This window comes from Podarcis vaucheri (genome assembly GCF_965113315.1).
Source record: "Podarcis vaucheri genome assembly, chromosome: 2".
Classification (NCBI taxonomy): Eukaryota; Metazoa; Chordata; class Lepidosauria; order Squamata; family Lacertidae; genus Podarcis; species Podarcis vaucheri.
The window spans coordinates 133368381-133385155 of NC_138760.1; the positions used below are offsets into that span (position 1 = coordinate 133368381).

Genomic DNA, 16775 nt, shown 5'->3' on the forward strand with positions numbered 1-16775 from the left:
TGAAAAAGGTGAGTATTAAAGGTGAATAACACTGATTGTGGGAAAGAAAAGAAAGGAGATGAAACCAGTGGTGTGTCCACCTGAATGTAATATAATAATAATAATAATAATAATAATGTGTAAAGAAGAAACCAATCTTCAAATCAGTTTCATATTCCCTGGCTGAATTTCTCAGCCACAATTGTGACTCGGAATCTTAGCCACACTTTATTCTAGAATATCAACTGGATCTCTTTGTAATAGGAGCCAGACATCCCTGGGATTTCATCCAGACATTTCTTTAGTGTGGGCAGCAGCAGCAGCGGAGAAAGGAAGGAAGCAACTTTGGGGACAAACCATTTCCTTCAGAAGGTCTTCCCCTGTGGCCAGCAGGGTTGATAAACTGCTCAGTGGGGACACATTGGAAATGTCTCAAGAACCCTTAAGATCCTGTTCCACCAACTCCCAAGTAACACTGAGCCCTAGAGGAACCGTCTATACTGAGGTGAGTCACCTCTGGCCCTCCAGATGTGGTTGGACTCAAAGGACCACCTGCCCAAGCAAGGATGGCCCATGGCCAGGGAGGATGGGAGTCTTATCTGGGGGGACACACTTTCCCCTTCTTCCCCCTCCCCTGAAAACGCTGAATATCTGCATTTTGTTTCCTCCTTCCTCCGTGATCTCCAACATCTTCCTGATACAGTCCAACCAACTGCTCACATTCCCAAATCATCCTGTGCCATTGACTTCCCAAGGCGGCTGCATTGTGTCTAGGACACTGGCAATGGGACAGCACCTTCCACTGGATGAGAGGATAGAGGGTTAAATCAGGGCTGGCCAAATGGGACTCCGCTCCGTCCCCTCCTTGCCCCTCCCTGCATCTGCTGCCTGAGGGGCCTGCCTCAGTTTCCCTAGTGGGGGAGCAGGCCCCGAGAACAGCCTTCTCTCTTCCCCCAAAATACAGGAAACACGACAAAGAAGGCCTTGGAGTGTCACCGTGGAACATAACAACAACAACAACAACAACAACAACTGGTTGTAAGTCCCTTTGGGCTGCCCTGGGCAAGAGAAAGCAACCAATAGATTAAATAAACAAATAACAATAAGAATAACTGAAACTGCAGTACAGTGGTACCTCGGGTTAAGTACTCAATTCGTTCCGGTGGTTAAGAAAGTGTTCTTAACATAATGGGGCCTCCTGCTGCTGCCGCGCCGCTGGACCACAATTTCTGTTCTCATCCTGGGTTAGCGGAGTCTGTAACCTGAAGCGTATTTAACCTGAGGTACCACTGTAATAATAATAATAATAAGGCAGCCTCTTGAGGGGGGAGCACGGGAACCCACCCATTTCCATAACAATCTTCCCCATCCCTTAAATCCCACAGAGTTAAGAGATCTGATATAGTGGGAATAATGGACACCTGGTGGATGGAGAGGAGGAGTTGAGCCCAGGTGTCTCTGGGGGGGGGGAGCCCTTTAGATGCTTCTCCACGGAAACCCAGGCATGAGGGAGAGACTGGAGTTGCCCAGAGCGAAGCCTCAAAGGGGGGGGATAATAAAGGGGGCTTCCTCCCTTTCCTCTTTCCCCCCATGGTTGGACTCCCTCTAACAGCCCCCAGCGCCCCCTGCAGCTCCTGACCTGGGACTTGAGGCAGGGCAAGGACTGAGCTTCAGGGGAGGAGAGGGTGGCTGGATCGGGGCTCCTGCTCAGGGATCTCTCCCTGGTCTACGCGGAGTCATGGCAGATTCCTGGGCAGGAGGGAGAGGTCAAGGCAGGCGGCCCCCCCCCAGTCCCTCTCTCTTTCTCCAAAATGGCTTCCATCCCTCCCCAGGGATGCTTCCCTTCCTCCCTCCGCCCCCCCAGGGTCCCCTTTCCCCAAAGGCCCCCCTGGCTGGCTCAGCCTTCCTGCCAAATCTCTCCCCATCCCAGGAGGGAGACGGGGGGGGGGTCTCCATCCAGGCCTCTCTCGCCCCCATTAACCCTTCCATGGACTCCCCAGTCTCCCCCCAAAGGGGACCCACCAAGCCAGGATGGCGGCGCCCCAGAGATACCTGCCAGGGGGGAGCCAGAACTGGGGCCTGGGTTCAAGTCCCAGCCCGGGGGGCTCCCTTGTCCTTCCCGGGGGGGGGCAGCTGAGCATCTCCTCTCCCCCCTCCCTCGCTCGCTCTGCTATTCCCATTTCCTTCCCCGCAAGACAAAGGGCTGGGGGTCTCCAAGGAGGCGCCCCCTCGGGGGGAGGGGCTCCTTTCTCCAAAACCAGCCCCTCCCCCGCTCGCCGGATCCCCAGAAGGGGGGAGGGGGAGGAACCCCCCACTTTCCTTTCATCCTCCCCAAATCCTGCCCCCTCCTTCCCAGCTGCCCTGTTTGCAGATTCAGGGGGAGGAAAAGCGCCCCCTTCTCTCCCCTTCCCCCCATATATAGATATATTTCGCACCTCTTTCCCCTCCTCCTCCTCCTCCGCAGAGCTGCTCCTCTTCCGGGAAGGTGGATCAGGCCCCTCCCCTCCCCCCTTGGCCCCTCCCTTCCTGCCTCCCTAGGAAGCGGAGCTCACTGACGGGGGGGGAGGAATGAGTGGCCCCTCCCTCCCCGAAGACACCAATTCTCCTCCTTCCAAACCAGCTCCGTTTTCCTGATTCTCTCCTGAGTGATACGGAAGGGGGGGCATGTCTTCTTCACCTTGTTCTTCGCTACAATATATCCATTTATTTCCATCTGCCAAGCCCTTCCTCCAGGCGATGCCAGGTGACAGACTATGCAAACATGGACCATTGTCTTCTCAGGATGTGCTTATCTGCGCATATCTCCAGCTCTCTGCATATTCCCCCCTCCCTCCTCCATCCAGCTCTCTGCATATTCCCCCCTCCCTCCTCCATCCAGCTCTCTGCATATTCCCCCCTCCCTCCTCCATCCAGCTCTCTGCATATTCACCCCTCCCTCCTCCATATGTTAATCTGTGTAACCCAACCTCTTAATGTATTCATGATGTAACTGGGATGTATTTTGCACTGTATTCTGGGATATGGAGGGAAATTTCAAAAGTTCATGTCACCCCTTTCTCTCTGTTCAATCTCGCCTTGAACCTGTTGCGCAATAAACTTGGATCTTCTGCAGTTTGCTCCTGCGTCCGGCTGAGCTCATTTTTCTTCCGCAGGGACCCACGGACTTAGTCTGATGAGCTGGGTGGCAGAGTAACCCCGCACCCAGATTTTTCCGTAACAGTTGGCTGCCCAACGTGGGGCTTGCGGTTCTCCCGAGCTGCTGACTGGGGCCCCCGAAATCTTCAGCCGGCTCCGGGCCATTTTGCCTGGGAAGATCCTTTTGGACCCCCAGCCATCTTCCGGGCAGTAATCGAAAGCCCTAGGAGTTCAGCCGGGGAGCAAAAGAGGGATCCAGCCGGCTTATTCATCGATCCCGGGATCATCATAGAAGACGCGTGAGTATAAGGAAAAAGGAAAATCCAGTGCACTGGTTGGAAGGGGGTGGAATCTCCTGGCAACTGAATTCTCTGCCCTCCTCTTTATCGCTCCTTCTTGCCTTTCTCTTGGTCCGGTTAGTGAGAGAGACCGTGGACCGCTGCTCAACCCGAAAGGGGGGTTCTGAGCTCTATCTCTTTCTCCTCTCAAACCCTCCAGTCAGCCGCACCAATTGAGAGTCCGAAAGTAAGACGGAGAGACCCGACTTGAAAGATAGCCGACTCTCCGCAACGGGCATCCCAGTTGAAAGCAAGGGGTTGGAGTTCTCTTTCCGAACTTCCCGAGCGTCCTTGCTAGGGGGCAGGAAGGGGTCTGGCTTTCTATCCCAATCCCAGCCGCACTGGTCGGTGCCACGTAACACGTGTATCGTGCGTGAGCCCGCTTCCAAAAGCAAGGGGGATTTTCAGTTCGAAATTCTATCCAGGGACCACCTGATCTGGCACCGAATGGCGCGGGCGTCCAGTAGGGCCCCTTTTCCTGAGATGTGACGATAGGTAGGAGGTTGCCAGGAGGGATAGCCCATGAGGAATTGGGCAGGACCTGCAGAGTGGAAAGAGACCCCAGGTTATAGGAAATAAGGAAATAAGGAAATAAGGAAATAAGGAAATAAGGAAATAAGGAAATAAGGAAATAAGGAAATAAGGAAATAAGGAAATAGGAAAGGGAACGCAAGGAACCGGATAGCTAGAGCTCTCTAAAACCCACTAAGGAAGTTGCCAGGCAACTAGAAGCCCCTTCTCTTCTCTTCTTTACTATACGTCCCTGTACTAAGCATACCAAACCCCTAGACATACCAATCCTAATCAACCCCTCTCTTTCCCCCTTCTCTATCCCAGACACCCCCCCAAAAAAGGAAAAAGCAAAAAAAAGCAACAACAGCAATGCATGCATCTATAAAGGGGTACCCAGTCAACCAAGCGTTGTGAGCCCTACCAGTTTGATTAACTGGTGGTGTGTTTGAAGAGGCAAGGAGGCTCATAAAACCATGTGGGACCTTCCTACTATTTTCACTTAATGAAGCCAAAGGTAGTGGCCCAACTCCTTGCAATAACCAACTAAAGGATGAGAATATATATGTTTACATGTTGTCTGTTATGTGTGTTGTCTGTTAATACATATATGAGAATATGTATGTTTACATGTTGTCTGTTATGTGTGTTGTCTGTTCCTTCTGTCTCTGGCAGACTGCCTTTCTTAAGTGTGCATAGTTTAAACTGCAAGCTTGCTTCAAAATTTAAATCTAAGGAAGCCATGCTGGACCTTAGCAGTCCTAAATAAGAGAAAATGAGAATGAAGTGTGCAAATGTTTACCCCACCTCTTGCTTTGCCCCAACTTTTGAGATTGTGAGTCTACAGTCTTATTTTGGAAGGTGCTGATAACCTAATGTTTCTGCTGCAAAAGCCTAGTTGAGCCAACTGCTCTCTCAAGCTAAAATGCAGTGTATGTACTTCATTAAGCATATGCCTATGAAAGTATGGTGTTCCTTCTAAGAAAATTATGTGAGTCCAGTTTTAACTTTGATTTGGTTGGACAGAAGAGTTATTGTAAGGCTCCTGATATCAGTCTCTATAAGACGTCCTGGCCTCTTTTCTTAGAAAATGCCCCCCCTTGTTTCATTCTGTCTCTTTCAGTTTTTTTTCCTTCTCCTTCTTATTCTGTGCCAGGTAAATTTACTCCCGAGTAAGCTTCCTTTAAAGGAAACTGCAAGGGGGGGCATATATTAGGCTTACTATTCCTCTGCAAGTTCAGGAAAAATTGTCACTTTTGTATTCCTTTTAAATCAAATCTATGGCTGTTTTAACTATGCTTTATAAGAGATTCTCTCCCTATCTTGGGAAAAATGTTCACTTCAGTCTTTAAAGATAATTTATCTAGGAACTTTCATTCTTTAGTCTAAGGAAGTAAACTCTCACTCAAACTAGCTTCAAGATCTGCTAAAAGGGTTCTGTATAGAGTTGGGTACTTTTATTTTCCTCTCCCTTAGTACATGATAGGAGCATAGATGTTTCCTTTCCCAGCTGTAAATCTGTACTTAAATGTGTATGTGTATGTCTCTTTGGTAATACAAATCTTGCTGCGAAATCTTGCTGTGAACCCTATATTTTGCTGCGCCTCTCCCGCTGTCCCCCGAGTTTGTGGGGCTGGCGACGGGAAGGAGCAGGCTTCTCCCCCCGCCAGCCTTCTAACCAAGTCGGGGGACAGCGGGAATGGCGCGCTGCGCCTCTCCCGCTGTCCCCCGAGTTTGCAGGGCTGGCAACGGGAAGGAGCAGGCTTCTCCCCCCGCCAGCCTTCTAGACAAGTCGGGGGACAGTGGCAAAGGCGCGCTGCGCCCCTGCCGCTGTCTCCCGAGTTTGCGGGGCTGGCGACAGGGAGGAGCAGGCTCCCCCCGCCAGCCTTCTAACCAAGTCGGGGGACAGCGGGAAGGGCGCGCTGCGCCTCTCCCGCTGTCCCCCGAGTTTGTGGGGCTGGCGACGGGAAGGAGCAGGCTTCTCTCCCCGCCAGCCTTCTAACCAAGTCGGGGGACAGCGGGAATGGCGCGCTGCGCCTCTCCCGCTGTCCCCCGAGTTTGCAGGGCTGGCAACGGGAAGGAGCAGGCTTCTCCCCCCGCCAGCCTTCTAGACAAGTCGGGGGACAGTGGCAAAGGCGCGCTGCGCCCCTGCCGCTGTCTCCCGAGTTTGCGGGGCTGGCGACAGGGAGGAGCAGGCTCCCCCCGCCAGCCTTCTAACCAAGTCGGGGGACAGTGGGAAGGGCGCGCTGCGCCCCTGCCGCTGTCCCCCGAGTTTGTGGGGCTGGCGACGGGAAGGAGCAGGCTTCTCTCCCCGCCAGCCTTCTAACCAAGTCGGGGGACAGCGGGAAGGACGCGCTGCGCCTCTCCCGCTGTCCCCTGAGTTTGTGGGGCTGGCGACGGGAAGGAGCAGGCTTCTCCCCCCGCCAACCTTCTAGACAAGTCGGGGGACAGCGGGAATGGCGCGCTGCGCCTCTCCCGCTGTCCCCCGAGCGTGCGGGGCTGGCGGTGGGGCTCTCCTGAAGCCTGGAGAGTGAGAGGGGTCAGTGCGCACTGACCCCTCTCGCTCTCCAAGCTTCAGCGAAAGCCTGCATTCGCCCCATAGGACGCACACAGATTTCCCCTTCATTTTTGGAGGGGGAAAAGTGCGTCCTATAGTGCGAAAAATACGGTAATTATTTGCAGCTTCCCACGGAAAACTCAAGGACATCCCTTTTGCCTTTTGCCCCTTCCTTGTCTAACTGTGTTTTTAAGTCACCCCAAAAACCCTGCCCCTTACAGGATATCACTTCTACAGATGTGCAATGATGAAAAGCAGCAACAACCCCTCAACTCAGTCATCACAAGACCTGCAACGACAGACACCAGATATAGACTGATGGGGGAGTGGGGCTGACAAAGGGGGGAGGAGTTGAATTGCAAGGACATTTTTTTTTCCACTTGAACCTCAAGCCTCTGTGTACCAGGATTCAAAAGATACATACGTAAAAGGTCACAATTGTGTCAAGATACGCAACTGATATTTAATTAGTTTGTTTTGTATTATGTGTTATTATGTAAGAATGTTGAAATGTGTCTGACAGTGTGTTATTTCCACAAAAGGGGGGGGATTTTTTGTGTGTATCTGTTTTTATGTTTAATGCCTTATTGCTTACACACCAATGGAGAATTCTCATGCATTTTATACTTTCTAATAGCTCACACTATTGTGTAGTCCAATGTTTAGATAACCACATTTCATTGCCCCACCTGGCACTATGCCAACCTTCCCTACCCATTTTAAAAATTGTGCTAAAACTTGCTTTACCAAGGAGAAGCTTCTAAGAAACATGAAGGTGGATATGCTTTGGTTTAGCAGGAAGGATCCCTTATAGACTTAAATTGACTTATTTGGACAACTGCCCTTGTTAAGAATGGTTTTCTTTTAACAGATTGGTTTGAAGAGTTGAGAACCCTGGGGCAAGATAAATTCAAATTGGACTCAGTTTGAATTGGGCAAGTGTATCCAGGCTGCAATTAGCTTTTTGGTCCTTTAAGTGCAAGTGAGCAACTTCCCATGAGTGCCAGACCACAGCCTATAATAAAATCCCATAGCTAAAGGCCAAGGCGAAGACCTCTCCCTCACGAGAGGTCCAAACCTGTGCCAGCTATGGTGAATGCCAGGCGACATGGTTAAATGAAAGCCCCGAGGGGATTCAACAGACAGGATGTGTTGCTGTAGCACTATGTCAGTGTGAGACCACAGAAGAGCTAGCTTGACACCTGAGAAATACACAAAAATGGCGAAGGACAAAACACCAACTGCATTTTTCAGTCATTAGTGGACCTTCCTGCTAGGTGTAAAGCATAGAACACTATTGAGTAAATGGTCTCTCCCAAAGTGTTAGAATGCCACAAGTAATTTAGCAACAAAATACAAGAGGTGTTCTTTATATAATACCCTATATGCAGCTACCTGCACTGCTATACTTGCAAATGACCGTAAGAGGCATGGCTTGCAAGTCCCTTTCAGGTTTGCATAAAGCCACACATCCCATTCACCGAGATTTAGGGTGCGGAGAAAAGATTTGCAAGTTCTTACAGAACTTTAATGCAAATCTATCTCCGAATGGGGGACTGATACGGAAGGGGGGGCATGTCTTCTTCACCTTGTTCTTCGCTACAATATATCCATTTATTTCCATCTGCCAAGCCCTTCCTCCAGGCGATGCCAGGTGACAGACTATGCAAACATGGACCATTGTCTTCTCAGGATGTGCTTATCTGCGCATATCTCCAGCTCTCTGCATATTCCCCCCTCCCTCCTCCATCCAGCTCTCTGCATATTCACCCCTCCCTCCTCCATATGTTAATCTGTGTAACCCAACCTCTTAATGTATTCATGATGTAACTGGGATGTATTTTGCACTGTATTCTGGGATATGGAGGGAAATTTCAAAAGTTCATGTCACCCCTTTCTCTCTGTTCAATCTCGCCTTGAACCTGTTGCGCAATAAACTTGGATCTTCTGCAGTTTGCTCCTGCGTCCGGCTGAGCTCATTTTTCTTCCGCAGGGACCCACGGACTTAGTCCGATGAGCTGGGTGTAACCCTGCACCCAGATTTTTCCGTAACACTGAGAAAGTCCCGAGTTCGATCCCCAGAGGCGGCAGGGAAGGAGACCCCCCCCACTGGGAAAAAGTCCTCCGGGGCAGGAAGGTGATATCCCCCCCTTTTAATCCCTTGCCGGGGGGGTCCGGTCAGTCTCACCCCCATTTCCCGACGGGGGGGGGGGAGGCAGGGCCGGGGCGCAGGGGGTCCCCGTTACAACAGCCCCGCAAAGTAGACCGGAGTTGCTGTGCCCTTTGGGGACTCAGAGCAGTAACTTACGACCACCCTAAATGCTGCTCTCCCTTGCCATTATATATTCCAAATTGCTCTTTAACATGGAACATCACCACAAGAGAATAATCATGGAAGCCATCGAGATAGAGAAACACCCTCACAACATGAACAAGCGTGACGACACGTCCCGCCTGCCAGACATCTGGAAATTAGCCCTCCCCACAAAAACCGACACCAGAACCAGAGGCACACAGAACGCCGTCACCAATCAACCACACCAGACCCAAACCCAGACCCTCTCCACAGACATATTACAGACTCCATCCAGTAGCCAAACTATAGTGGCACCTCCGGATGCTGCACCCCCCTGCAATCCCTACACAGATCTGGCTGGCACAAGGCACAAAACCATAGCTCGCCCCTATACACGAAGCCAAGCCAGAGCACAACTAAATGCAGCACAGCCATCTTCTCAGAAAAACTCTTCACAAGCTCAAGAGGTCAAGACACGAAAGCTTTAGCAACTAATCTACACTTAATGACCCACCCAGTGATATTCAGAATATCACTCATGAAATCACCCAAGATATCCCTCAAGTAATTAAGGAACAAAAGAAGAAAAGGCACACTAATCTAGGAACTTCCTCTCTGCCCAGAACGTTGGAGGCTATACACCACACCCCTCAACAGTATTTATAGGAACTCAAACACCAGATTCTGCTCTGTTCCAGTAACAAGAAGCCGAAAGCACCAGCCTGAAGATGACGAGTGAGACCTCGTCGAAACGTCGCACAGACACCCCGACTCTTACACGGGAAGACACCCGAAGACACCAAAACCTGCATATATATATATATATATATATATATATATATATATATATGTGCTTTCGTAGATTTTTTTATATATATCCGCCGATTTTGTGTGAGCTGCTCGCAGGACAGCTTTGGTTCAAAGGCAAGATTGAAATGCAAAGGTTTTCCCCATTCGTAGCAAAGAGCTCTTCCGCCGCCCCTCCTCTCCAGATCCAGGGCTCCCCCCTTCCTCTCCCCCTTTGAAGACAGAGCCAGAGCATCACCCCCTCTCATGGGAGTCTCTTCCCCTGCCAAAAAGCTCTTGCTGGCAAAGGTTTAGTCAGAATTGCCTTTCTTGCAGCTTGAGGCCATGGGTTCGAGTCCTACCCTACAGCCTAGAATAATCTTTCTTTGTTGCTGCATCACCCTGCGGACTCAGGTTAAGCTAGTGGTCCACCAAGACCCCTGGATCCTTCTCACATGTACTGCTAGTCAGCCAGGTGTCCCCCATCCTCTATTTGTGCAGGTGGGTCTTCCTGCCTAAGTGCAGGACCTGACATTTGTCCCTGTTGAAGTTCATTTTGTTACTCATTCTGTTATGCAAGGAGGTGACCCAGCGGAGCTGCTCTTCCTGTTACCGGAAATCTCAGGGGAGCATCAATAGCGCAAGTTGCACTCCTCCCGAGTGGTGGATCTATGGCTGGGCAGGATCTGTCCCGCCTCAGACTGCAGGGGAGGCAGCTGGCAGGATGGACTGCTCCCCAGTGCCCTCCTTCTCCCAAGGGAGGAGGGTCCTGGCTGGACATCTCCTCCCCCCTGACTTGGTCTGCTTCCCCAAGTGGTGGAATCAATGTGATGTGTCCCAGGAAAGAGGGTCTTCCTTGCAGGCTGAAGTGGTGCAGTCCAGATACAGGCTAAACCCCAGGGGGTGTGGAGGAGGCAGAGACTTTGGGCCTCTCCCTCCCTCCCCCACCCCTTTGAGAGCACACCGGGCCTCACTTGTGAAGGATGGGTTCAGCCATTCCTGGAAAGAGCCCTGAAAACTGGCCACGCCAGGTCCACATGCCCCTATGACCTTCAAAGGAAGCTTCCTCTTGGCTGCCTCAATGCTCAGAGGTGGCTCCTGCCTCCAGGCAGCTTGTGGATTTGTAGAAAGTTGACCCTTAAGTCTGGGACCTGCACACTATAGACATCCACAGGATTTCTCCCCTAGGTGTGTTATCTTGGGGATAATGTGATAGGAGCTTCCAGTGAAGCATTTAACACACACTTAGGCCACCTCCCCATTGCATTGAGGTCTCTCTGGCACTGCCCACTCTCTGCTCTGCCACCTTCCCCCTTCATGCAAGATTCGCAGCTAGGAGGCCAGTCCTTCCTGTCTGGCCGGATTGGAAGGTGAGTGAAGGGAAGCCTTTGTTGGAAAACGCTCTGGCCTACCTGCAGCCCCCCTTCCGGATCTCCCTCCGAGCGTCCTCCGGTGAGCATAGCTCTGGAAAAGGCATCCCCTTCTCCAGCGACATAAACCATCTTGATTTGTGCACACTAGCCTTCTGGCTTAACACAGCAGAAGAAAGAAGCATCGTAGTTCTAAACTACTATTTATTTACATAACATTTACATACATATGCATAATGGCATCCATTCTCATCAGCTCCAACAACAAAACAGAACGACATAAAAGTGAAAGTAGTTTCACAGTCTCACACCGGAAGGGAGATAAGACAGTCTTCCTTTCTCACACTCCACTCAGACAGGCATGTGAAATATATCAAACATAAAATCAGCATTGGGGAGCCTGAAATCCTAACAGCCTTTGTTCTTTCTCTATACATGTACTACATTGTTTTATGTTGTGGCAATCCTTCACTCAAGAAAAATAATTCCTAATGGAAAATAATTATTAATGGATGGTAATTAGTAATGGAAAGCTGGAAGTCAGCCCTTGTTGTTGTGGTTTAGTCGTTTAGTCGTGTCCACCTCTTCGTGACCCCCTGGACCAGAGCACGCCAGGCACTCCCGTCTTCCACTGCCTCCCGCAGTTTAGTCAAACTCATGCTGGTAGCTTCGAGAACATTGTCCAATTATGGTGCTGGAGTTTCCTCCAGCACCATAATTCAAAAGCATCAATTCTTCAGCAATCAACCTTCTTTACAGTCCACCTCTCACTTCCATACATCACTACTGGGAAAAGGCAAAATGCCAATGAAAGATGGGAGAGTCGATGGCACAGCAAGAATCAAGTTCTCGGAGTGGGGTTGGGGTGGGGAATACAGGAAATAATAGATTACAACAGGAAGGGAAACACCAACCTTAAAATATATTCCACACAGAAAGTTCCAAGATATAAACCCCTCTGGCAAATGGAAAGAGATGGAATAGCTAAATACGAAGCAAGTCGCTACATCAGTGGCTGCCAAGATAAAGTGGCTGCCAAGATTAATAAAAAATACATTGGGTATACAATATTCGGGACGCGGGTGGCGCTGTGGGTAAAAGCCTCAGCGCCTAGGGCTTGCCGATTGAAAGGTCGGCGGTTCGAATCCCCGCAGCGGGGTGCGCTCCCGTTGCTCGGTCCCAGCGCCTGCCAACCTAGCAGTTCGAAAGCACCTTCGAGTGCAAGTAGATAAATAGGGACCGCTTACTAGCGGGAAGGTAAACGGCGTTTCCATGTGTGGCTCTGGCTCGCCAGAGCAGCGATGTCACGCTGGCCACGTGACCCAGAAGTGTCTCCGGACAGCGCTGGCCCCTGGCCTCTTAAGTGAGATGGGCGCACAACCCCAGAGTCTGTCAAGACTGGCCCGTACGGGCAGGGGTACCTTTACCTTTACCTATACAATATTCAATAATATATTCAATAATATTCAATAATAACATATGTACAATTCTATATACAGTGGTGCCTCGCAAGACGAAAAGAATCTGTTCCGCGAGTCTCTTCGTCTTGCGGTTTTTTCGTCTTGCGAAGCAAGCCCATTGACGGCTTTGCGGATTAGCACTATTAGCGACTTAGCAGCTTTTAGCGGCTTTTAGTGGCTTAGCGGATAAGCGGCTTAGTGGCTTAGAAAAAGGGGGGAGGGAAAAAACCCCGCAGGAACTCGCAATACATTTTCGTCTTGCAAAGCAAGCCCATAGGAAATTCGTCTAGCGAGTTTTCCGTCTTGCGAGGCATTCATCTTGCGGGGCACCACTGTACCTTAACGCTCCTCCCTCCACAAGGTTTATTTAACTTTAAACATTTTAATTGCCCCAAATTGTTCAAACCTACCCAAATAATTCAGTGTCTTCTCAAACCAATCCTCCTCTTTCTCACTGAGCTTAAGCCCTTTCAGTCTATGTATAAGATGAATGAATGAATAGACTTTATTTGTGTAGCCAACAGGCCATAGCATCAAAATGTACAAGATGCTTTTCGTCTTTTTGTGTCTTTGTTGTTCCATCAATGGGAGTTATGCTGCTGTTCCTATAATGCTAATCCCACCAACCCTGCTCCCAAACTACCACCACAACTCCTAACACCAACATTTCCAACTCTCTCCACCAAGGCCCCAAAATCAGCTGGCTCTCAGCCCATCATCACTCACCCCAGCACTCCAGATTCTTCCCCTCCCTATCTAACATTATATTATATCTGCTATTATACTTGTGAGACATGACCTTCATTTCTTTAAAGACCTGTCTATACAACTTTGTATTTGTATTTGTTATACAAATACCAGAACTTCACATGCACTCCATGCATTTAAGACTGCTTTCCCATTATCTGAGTTCATTGATGGGAAGGAAAGTGAACTCTGAGAGAAATACGTCAAACACTCCATACATCTAAATGTTTTCTTCTCCCCTTTGAGAATCTGTAGAGGTTTCTTAAGCATCCCATTCTAACTGATGCACCGCTCTGGGACTTCCAGGTTGTCGCATCAGAGTTCAGTCGCCTGCCATGCACCCTCCGCAGCAGATCAGGTCCTGTGGTAAACTGGTCCCCAACCATTAGCCCCTCCCTCACCTGTCTTTGCTCTTCGGCCAGACCAGGTTTCTGGAGCAAGGCTGGATGTTACGGCAAAATCTGGGTGCGAGGCTGCTCTGCCACCCAGCTCGTCGGACTAAGTCCGCGGGTCCCTGCGGAGGAAAATGAGCTCAGCCAGAGACAGGAGCAAGCTGCAGAAGATCCAAGTTTATTGCGCAACAGGTTCAAGGCGAGATTGAACAGCGAGAAAGGGGTGACATGAACTTTTGAAACTTCCCTCTATGTCCCAGAATACAGTGCAAAATACATCCCAGTTACATCATGAATACATTAAGAGGAGGTTGGGTTACACAGGTTACATCATGAATACATTAAGAAGAGGTTGGGTTACATGGATTAACATATGGAGGAGGGAGGGGGGATATGCAGAGCTGGAGATATGCGCAGATAAGCACATCCTGAGTACCAGTGATGAGAAGACAATGATCCATGTACTGGCATTGCCCGGAGGAAAGATTTGGCAGAGTGATTTGACAGGATTAGGGTCTTGACACCTTGCTTGAGGGATGATGGAGGACAGAGGAGGTGTCATGGGGTCCTAGAGAAATTGAGCAAATTGGCACGTTGAGTTTCTATGAATTTTATAGATTTTAGTCTCTTTTGACATTGACAATTGGGAATAAATGGATATATTGTAGCGAAGAAGGTAAAGAAGACATGCCCCCCCCTTCCGTATCACTGGCAGACCCTTTTACCTTTTCAGAAACAGGACGAAACAGAACTGGTAAGGCTGCCACCACTCCCTTGTCCCAGGGTTACCTTAAGCCACAGCTCAAGGGAGACGGCCGTGCTTCTTTGTTACTGGTTAACTCCAAACTACAAGTTGCTTCCACAAGCTTGCAGGCAGAAATTCTTTAGTAAGGCGCAACCAAGAAGCTAGGCATTGGATTTAGCTATTTCCCCGGATAGGCACACACAAGACAAGAGAAAGTTTCTTGCTTAAAATTTATTTTAAAACATAAAGAACATGCTAAAAAGCAGGCACATCTTTTGGTAGATTACAAGTAAAGAGAAAATAAAAACGTTGCAAAATATAGCTAGCTAATACTCACTTCTACACTCTAAGGCAAAGATAGGATAGTTCAGAGTCCTTCAGAGATCCGCATTCAGAGGTCTTAGAAAATCTTCATCACAAAAGAACGGCTGCTTAGGTGGAACATCAGCAGCAGGGCGATTTTGCGGATTGCAGAGCACACCTTCCCAGCCATTCTCAAGATCTTTTGTCCCTAATTTGCACATGGAATCAGATCCCCCAGGCCCAATCACCACTCTTGGTTACATTTGAATTCTCCAATAACCAGCTTGTGGGCTAATAATTTTAACTTCTGACAGCTGGGCCAATTAAGGCTCCAGAGCCTACATCAAAGATGTTTCCTCCCTTTCTTGGAGCTTATGCAGATGCACCTCCTTTGGGCAATTAACAGGGAGATAACATCACTGGCTGGATATACATAACTTCCCTCACAGGTGTCAACCCTTCACATTATCCAGAGAATTCCTCTCCCATAGTAAACCTTTCACGCCCTTGGAGCCAACGGGTCTACGGGTTAAAGCAACAGGACCTAGTTCCCATAATTCTTGCTGGTTTCCCACAAGGCCTCACTCTCCGCTTGACCAAAGTACTAACTTTACTACAGGTGCCATGGGGGTGGGAGAGAGAGTGTGGGTATAGCCCCCCCATAAGGCTCTGGGGTTACTGGAACATCGGAGCACCCTGCCTAAAGTGGAAAGCTATAAAAATGTTGGGTGTTAACAAGAACTTGACTATGGGCCAGACGAGGAAGACACCCTCAACCAAAGTAGAGAAGGAGAAACAAGAGAAAGAAAGAAAAAAATGACTTGATGGAGATTCTTGCTTTCAGAGTGAAATCAGCTTATGCAAAAGCAAATAAACTACCAGGAGTTTGATTGATTTTATGAAACTCAAGATCAAGAACTCCAAACACACTACCAGAAAAACTGATTACAATGCTCAAAATTGCTGAAGAAAAGAACCAGCTATAAGTTTCTGGCTGATGCGCTCAAGAAGAATTCAATTCCCTTTAGTTGAGAATTCCTGGAAGGGAACTTTTTTATGTACATAGGGAAGAAACAAAGATGGCAAGGGCCAATAAAAACAGAGGCATTCTAGAGGAAATATATTTTAAAAAAGAGCTGGGAGATGCATCAGTAGAAGAGCTGGAGGAGGGAGATAGCTGATAAGGGGAAAGGGGACTTAAAACTGTTTAAAGGATTCAATGATGGATTTAAAATTGTTTTCATTGAATGTGAATGGTTTGAACAACAAAACCAAATGAAATAAAATTACACATATTTTCACAAGGAAACAACAACAAAAATGATTATTGGTAAATAAAGGACTAGGACAGGAATTCATATAAAACAAAGAAAAGAGGGGTGGTACTATATATGAATTCCAAACTGGACTCTAAACAGATCTTTAGAGGTGAAGAATTATTGCAGTGAAAGTGATGGTGAAGGAGAAAAAAATATTATTGGTAGGAGCTGACGCACCTAATGAGGAAAAAGAAAGATTTCTTCCAACTATTGGATGAAAGTATGTCTGAGGTTTATGTTGGAAATATAATTATTATGGGCGATTTTAATGGAGTAGTATCACTGGACTAAGACAGAACACTGCAGAAAGGTATCTCAAAAGAAGGCAAAATACCAAATACTTTTTTTTTAATTAATTATGTAATTAGGAAGAATTTATAAAGAGCTTGGGAAATGTATAAGGATTTGTTGGAAAAGAAAACATCTTTGTGGCTTTCAGCCAACCAGATGAATTATAACTAGGGAGAAAATTACTTTACTTAGGGTGATGCTCCTGAAGGAACCATTTCTTTTAGGGATAACTGGGTTAAATGTTCCATGAAGACAGATGAACGACAGCAGCAAAAGTACTTTATGCACAAAAATGGCAAAATCAAGAGATAGCTACACTTGATCAAGAGAGCGGCAGTTAAAAGTGATGGAAAAGGCCAAATTGGCAAATTTAACTATGAAAATAAGAGATCAAGACAGACATTAAGGAGGAGTAGAAACCTTTTGTTGAATATTTAAAGAATTTTTGTAAACATGTACAAACACAAGTAGGAGCTGAATGGAAAACAACAGTTCAAAACTTGCTGGAGAAGAGTGTGGAAAAGGTAAGGTGTAAATATCTGAAATA

At 48.3% G+C, this 16775-nt stretch overlaps 1 protein-coding gene and 1 long non-coding RNA gene across 4 annotated transcripts in view; both read right to left on the minus strand.

Moving 5' to 3' along the window:
• The window catches only part of LOC309525857, a 54297-nt gene that overhangs the window by 17242 nt on the left and 20280 nt on the right, over positions 1-16775 (minus strand). The gene's annotated exons all lie outside the window — the stretch shown is intronic.
• LOC309525827 (uncharacterized protein) overlaps positions 1-16775 on the minus strand; it is a 31032-nt gene that overhangs the window by 4090 nt on the left and 10167 nt on the right. The window contains exons 1-2 of one of the 3 annotated variants that reach the window (XM_082211435.1): positions 2415-2468; positions 1115-1268 (exon numbers count right to left, since the gene is read on the minus strand). The exons of 1 other annotated variant lie outside the window; for it this stretch is intronic. The gene's annotated coding sequence lies outside the window, so the exon portion shown is untranslated. Of the gene's footprint in view, positions 1-1114; positions 2277-2414; positions 2469-16775 lie in introns of those variants that run through there. One more of the 3 variants, XM_082211434.1, reaches the window with a different exon arrangement.